Genomic DNA, 6,544 nt, shown 5'->3' with positions numbered 1-6,544 from the left:
TTCTGTGGATGGGTGTTCTCTTCTTTCTGCCCCAGCCCCATGTGTGTGGGCATTCCTGTGGTCTTCCTGGAAGTGCATGCAGGGTCTATATATAGTATTTTTTAAATATAGATTTTTGAATGTATCTCTGTATAGCTTTTTTAGTGGTTGCTAGGTATGACATTATGTACATAACTTGTCATGGTCTACTAGTGTAGTCATATTATCAGTTCACATGAAGTATAGAAGCCTGAATTCCCTTTATGTCTTATTATCCTCCTCCCTTTATAATATAATTATATTAAATATTTCCTCTACATATATTTAGAGTCACATCAGAAGTATTATAACTTTTATTTCAATTGTCAAACATAATTTAGAAAGTTGATTGTATTTATCTTTATTTTTTTCTTGCCATGTTTTTCCTTCCTGGTGTTCCAGAGTTCTTTCATTTCCATTCCTTTTAAAGAATTTCCTTTAGCCTTTGTTGTAGGTTAGCTTGGCTTGTGACATATTCTTAGTTTTTCTTTATCTGTGAGTGTATTGATTTTTTTCTTCATTCCTGAAGAATATTTTCACTGTATTGACAGTTCTTTTATTTCAGTGCTAGAAAAATGTACTACTTCTTCCTGACTTCTATGGTTTCTAGTGAGAAACCTCATTCAAAAATTTTTTGACTATAGATAAGGTATCATTTTTCTCTGGCTGCTTTCAAGATTTTTTTCCTGCTTTCAGTTTTCAGAAGTTTAATTATGATGCATCTTGGTGTGGATTTTTGGGGGTTTATCCAGTTCAGAATTCATTCAGCTCTTTGAATCTATAGGTTTATAGGTTTATGTCTTTTTCCAAATTTTAATAGTTTTCAGCCATGATTTCTTTGAGTAGTTTATAGCCTGCCCACTTTTTCTTCTCTTTCTGAGACTTTGACTTGAATGTTAGATCATTTGTGTAGAACACAGGTCCCCAAGGCACTGTACACTCATTCGTTCAGTCTTTTTTCTCTCTGTCGTTCAGAATGGGTAATTTCTATTGTTCTGTATAAAAATCCACTGACTCCCTCCACCCTATTCCTTCCATTTTACTGTTAAGCTTGTCCAGTGAGTTTTTTATTTTGGTTTCTGTATTTTTGCATTTTAATTTCCATTTGATTCTTTTTTTGTCTTCTATTTCTTTGCTTGTGGTTTTATAGTTCCTTGCTGAGACTTTCTATTTTTTCATTTGTTTTGAGCATGTTAATAATTGCTCTCAAAGCATTTTTATGATGACTCCTTTAAAATCTTTGACATATAATTCTAATATCTTTGTTATCTTCATGTTGGCATGTATTTATTGTCTTTTCCCATTCATTTTCTTTCTGGTTCTTAGTATGACAAGTGATTTTTGACTGAAACTGCTACATTTTTGATATTATAAGACTTGAAATCTTATTTAAACTTTGCGTTAGCTGATTTCCTTTGGCACCTTCCAGTGCAGCACACAGGGGGACCCGAGGGTACTGCCTTGTTACTACCTGCTGGGAGATAAAAAGTCCAGGTTCCCCGCTTGGCCTCCACTAACACCTCAGGAAGGGGTTCTTCATACCTGCTGGGCAGGTATGGGAGTTCCAGCTCCCCATGAGCTTTCACTAATACTTAGGTGAGGGTGGCCTTATTACCCATGGGCAATGGTGAAAGTTCTGACTCTTCATTTGGCCTCTGCTAATGCCACTCCAGCAGAAAGGTAGTAGTGAGGGGGCTCATTACTGCCATATGTTTGTAGATGTCTAGATTTCCCATGTGGTCTCCAATGACATGAAGGGGTAGAGGGGGTTTTGTTGATGATGGGTGGGGATGAAAAGGCGAACATTCCCAGCTCTTTGCTTGGTTTTTTCTGGCATTACCACAGGAGGAAGTTGGGCGCCTTGTTACAGGTTGGCAAAGGGGAAGTCTAGATTCTCCACTCAACCTTGGCTGTGTGTGTGTGTGTGTGTGTGTGATGTTTGGCTGGAGTAAAGCAGCCATTATCTAAAAGTTTTCTGTCTTGCTAGGATGCCCCTTTCTCAGTCCTTTGGCTGGATAGAGCGGCTTTTGTGGAGCTCCTTTGGCCTGTGCTCATTGGTGTATATAGGTTGTTAGGTTTTTTGTTTTGTTTTGTTTTGTTTTCAAATTTCTAAGTATGAAATAGATGAGGAAAAAAAGAAGCTGTGGAGCTTACCACCATATTCTGGCTTAGGTTCTGAGGTCTCTGGCTCTTCTGTTTTCATCTCTATACCTTACAGAATTTTATTGTTTGTCTTTACATATAATGTCCAGGGATTTTAGTTGTATTTGTGGGAGGAGTAGGGAAAAGTATGCCAACTTCAACTTCTTGGAAACAAGTCTATGTACCACTTTTGAAATTAAAAACCAAATCTTAAAACAATTAAGTATATTTTTGGGAAAGGGTTCTTTTTGTTAATAGTTGGTGAAATATGGCTTCTATATCTACTGAGGTTTCCTTATCCTTTATTCTGGTCAGTGGGATATTATTGTGTGTGTATATGTGTACATACAAGTTAATTCCTTAAAGATAACTAGAATCTCAAAACTTAAAAAAGAAATTGCTGTTCATTTCATTCAGCAATAAATACGCAATGCAACAGGAAGGAGAACATTATCCCTTCCCTGTAACCTGTGGCATTTTAATTAAAAAGCATGTGTTTACTAAAAGCTTATAGCTGTTGCCCTGGCCAGGTGGCTCAGTTGGTTGGAGCATCATTTAATATACCAAAAAGTTTGTGGGTTTGATCCCTGAATAGGGCACATACTTAGGTTGTGTGTTCTATCCCTGGTTGGGCACAAGTGGGAAGAAACTGATTAATGTTTCTCTCTCTCTCTCTCTCTCTCTCTCTCTCTCTCAAAAAAAAAAAAAAAAAATCAATAGACATATCCTTGGGTGAGGATTTAAAAAAAAACAACTTACAGGTGTTAATGTATTAATGGAATCAGGTGGCGGGCCTAAGAAGTGTTTTAATAGGTGCCTTGCTCAGCGAAGACTAAGACCACGAAAGAATTATCTTTAATTTCTGCACAACATTTTCTATTTTTTAAAAACTTTTATTTTTAGAAAGAGTGGAATGGAGTGAGAAAGAGAGGGAGAGAAACATCGATGTGAGAGAAAGAAACATTGATTGATTGCCTCCCTTATGCACCCCAACTGGGGACTGAACCAAAATACAGACATGTGCCCTGACCAGGAATAAAACCAGCAACCTTTTGCTTTGTGGGATGATGCCCAGTGAACTGAGCCACACAGGTCAGGGATGCATAGCATTTTCTTCACTAACTTCCTTAGATACCCTGGATTTTTGGCCTAATGATCCTAAATAGTCTTGTCTATCTGACACAATCTTCACTTTACTTGCTGGGAAATTCATTTAATAATTTATGTAAATAGCTCAATAAAGTTCTTGAGGGCACACATTCAATATTTATCGTATCATCTCAAGTACTGAAGAAGTCTTTAATCTTATAAGATTACTCATTGACTGGGGGGTGTGCTTTGCATAAGAAGTCCCAATTCATGAAAGAGACAGGAGAACAGTTGCCTCATAGGCTGTTCTTCAGGCAACTTATCATTTTATGTGTATCTGTGCTACAAAGGCAGCCGGTGATTTTAACTGAGATAGAAACTAAATGAGTTAGTTTTAAGGTTGACAAATTTGGTATTTACTCTGCTTGATGGCAAATCTACTAATTTAACTTGAGTGGCTAATTAAGATGACTAAGTGACCAACCTCTAGCTGCAAAGAAAGGAGAACTCAAGGTCAATGTAAAATGGTAGAAAGAGAGGAGTTAGGTGCAGTAAGTTCATTCTGAGCAGGGATAATGTTCTCTTTCCTCTTGCATTAAATCAAGCATCTTCTCATAGCTTGATTTAAAATATTTTGATAACCTTAATTGTGAATCTTATTGCTATACTGTCTCACAGTGTTTAATTTATTTTCACTAAAGTAACTTATCATTAGTATTTTGGTTGGATTTAGAATTAAATCCTCAGCCATGTGTAGACATCTCTTAATTATGGCCAAAGACTTGTAGGGCTAAAAAGTGTTGAATATGAATTGGACACTGCATTCTAATAACTAATTAGTTATTGTTCATTATCTACCCACAAAGTATTTGTTTAAAGTTTTCTTTACTAGCATGTCTTCCTTGCATTGCTTGAGAGAATCAATAATAATTGTCATATTATGTTTAAAAATCCCTTTTTTAAATTATATAAAACCCTAATGAGAATAATCTTGAAGCACAATAAAGAGAATTATCCTTGTGAGAAGCAGCTTGAATTGCTGGCATTGGATTTATAATTTGAGCAGGTTTTGATTTGGAGTTTGTCTTTAAAAATAACTTTTTGGTTTACATTGATTCATGTGATGGTTGTCTCCCCTGATCAGCACTCAAACCCACCCTAAAACTTTAGTTTCCCGTGACTGCTAGTCTCTTTGGGGTGTTCTACCCAGCGCCTCCAAAGTGAATTTGTGTATGCCTCATGGACTGTATTTTATGTACTTATTCCTGGTCACCAGATATTGTGCGAGCTACTTTGTCTGACGAAGTAACAGATAATTTTAGTTAGCCAGAAAAATGATAATATGTACAAATTTTATGTCTACAAAGACATTCAGCCAATATCATTAATTAATGAATGTTTTATAAGATATGTGATCTAATGATCTTTTAGTCATAGTGAAAATGTTAGTATGTTCTTAATCTTCTGTGCCAAATATTATACTTCACTTCCAGCCAAGATGAAGGTGTGGGTAGATACACTGTGCCTCGCACAACCAAAAGAACAACAACAACAAATTTAAAAACAAACAAAAACCAGAACTACAAGAAAATCCAACTGTATGGAAGTCTGACAACCAAGGAGTTAAAGACGAAACATTCATCCAGGTGGGTAGGAGGCAGGCGGGGTGGAGAGGATGCGCAGCAAGGCAGTGGCTGGAGGACCTGGGCAGATGGGGTGGCAGCTGGAAAACCAGGCAGTTCCACATTTTCATGCAGATAAACCAGGAGGAACAACTGGGGAGCAACACAGATTGCACCACCCAGGGTTCCAGCATGGGGAAATAAAGCCTTAAAACCTCTGACTGAAAAAACCTGTGGCAGTTGCAGTGGCAGGAAAAACTCCCATCCTCATAGGACAGTTTGTTGGAGAGATACAAAGGGTCCTAGAATGTACACAAACCCACCCACCTGGGAATCAGCACCAGAATGGACCAATTTGCTTATGGATAACAGAGGAAGTGACTGAAAGCTTGCTGAGAGCCCAAGCAAGCAGTATTGTTCCCTCTTGGATCCCTCCCCCACATACAGTGCCACAACGCAGCAATGTGGGTTGCTTTGCCCTGGCAAAGACCTAAGGCTCTGCCCCTTACTATGTAACAGGTGCACCAAGACAAAAAAGTATGGCACAAATGAAAGAACAGATCAAAGCTCCATAAAAAATAGAACTAAGATATGAAGAGAGATAGTCAACCTATCAGATGTATAGTTCAAAACACTGGTAATCAGGATGCTCACAGAAATGGTTGAGTATGGTTGCAAAATAGAGGAAGAAGTGAAGACTATGAAAAGTGAAATAAAGGAAAATGTACAGGGAACTACAGTGAAGGGAAGGAAACCAGGACTCAAATCAATATGTTAAGTGAAATAAGCCAGACGGTGAGGGACAAATACCATATGATCTCACCTTTAATTGGAACATAATAAATAGAAGGAAAAAAAAAAGGAAACAAAATATAACCATAGACATTGAAGTTAAGAACAATCTAACGATGGACAGGGGGGAGTGGGGAGGGGACAGTGAGGACAGGGGATTACAGGAACTACTATAAAGGACACATGGACGAAATCAAGGGAGAGGGTGGAGGTGGGGGAGGGAGGGGGGTTTGGCTGGGGTGGGGTGGAGGGATGATGAGAAAAGGCACACAACTGTAATTGAATAACAATAAAAAATTTTTTAAAAAATCAATGATTTGGAGCAGAAGGAAGAAATAAACGTTCAACCAGAGAAGAATGAAGAAACAAGAATTCAAAAAAAATGAGACACTTAGGAACCTCCAGGACATCTTTAAATGTCCCAACATCTGAATCATAGGGGTGCCAGAAGGAGAAGAAGAAGAGCAAGAAATTGAAAACTTACTTGAACAAATAATGAAAGGACAACTTCCCCAATCTGGCAAAGGAAATAGATTTCCACGAAGTCCAGGAAACTCAGAGTCCTAAAGAAGTTGGACCTACGGAAGCACACACCAAGGCACATCATAATTACATTACCTAAGATTAAAGATAGAGAATCTTAAAAGGAGCAAGAGAAAAGGAGACAGTTACCTACAAAGGAGTTTCCATAAGACTATCAGCTGATTTCTCAAAAGAAACCTTACAGGCAAGAAGGGGCTGGAAAGAAGTATTCCAAGTCATGAAAGGCAAGTACCTACATCCAAGATGCTCTATCTAGCAAAGCTATCATTTAGAATGGAAGGGCAGATGAAGTGCTTCCCAGCTAAGGTCAAGTGAAAGGAGTTCATCATCACCAAGCC

The sequence above is a fragment of the Desmodus rotundus genome, chromosome 5, assembly GCF_022682495.2.
Source record: "Desmodus rotundus isolate HL8 chromosome 5, HLdesRot8A.1, whole genome shotgun sequence".
Classification (NCBI taxonomy): domain Eukaryota; kingdom Metazoa; phylum Chordata; class Mammalia; order Chiroptera; family Phyllostomidae; genus Desmodus; species Desmodus rotundus.
Note: the sequence above shows the minus strand (reverse complement) of the source record.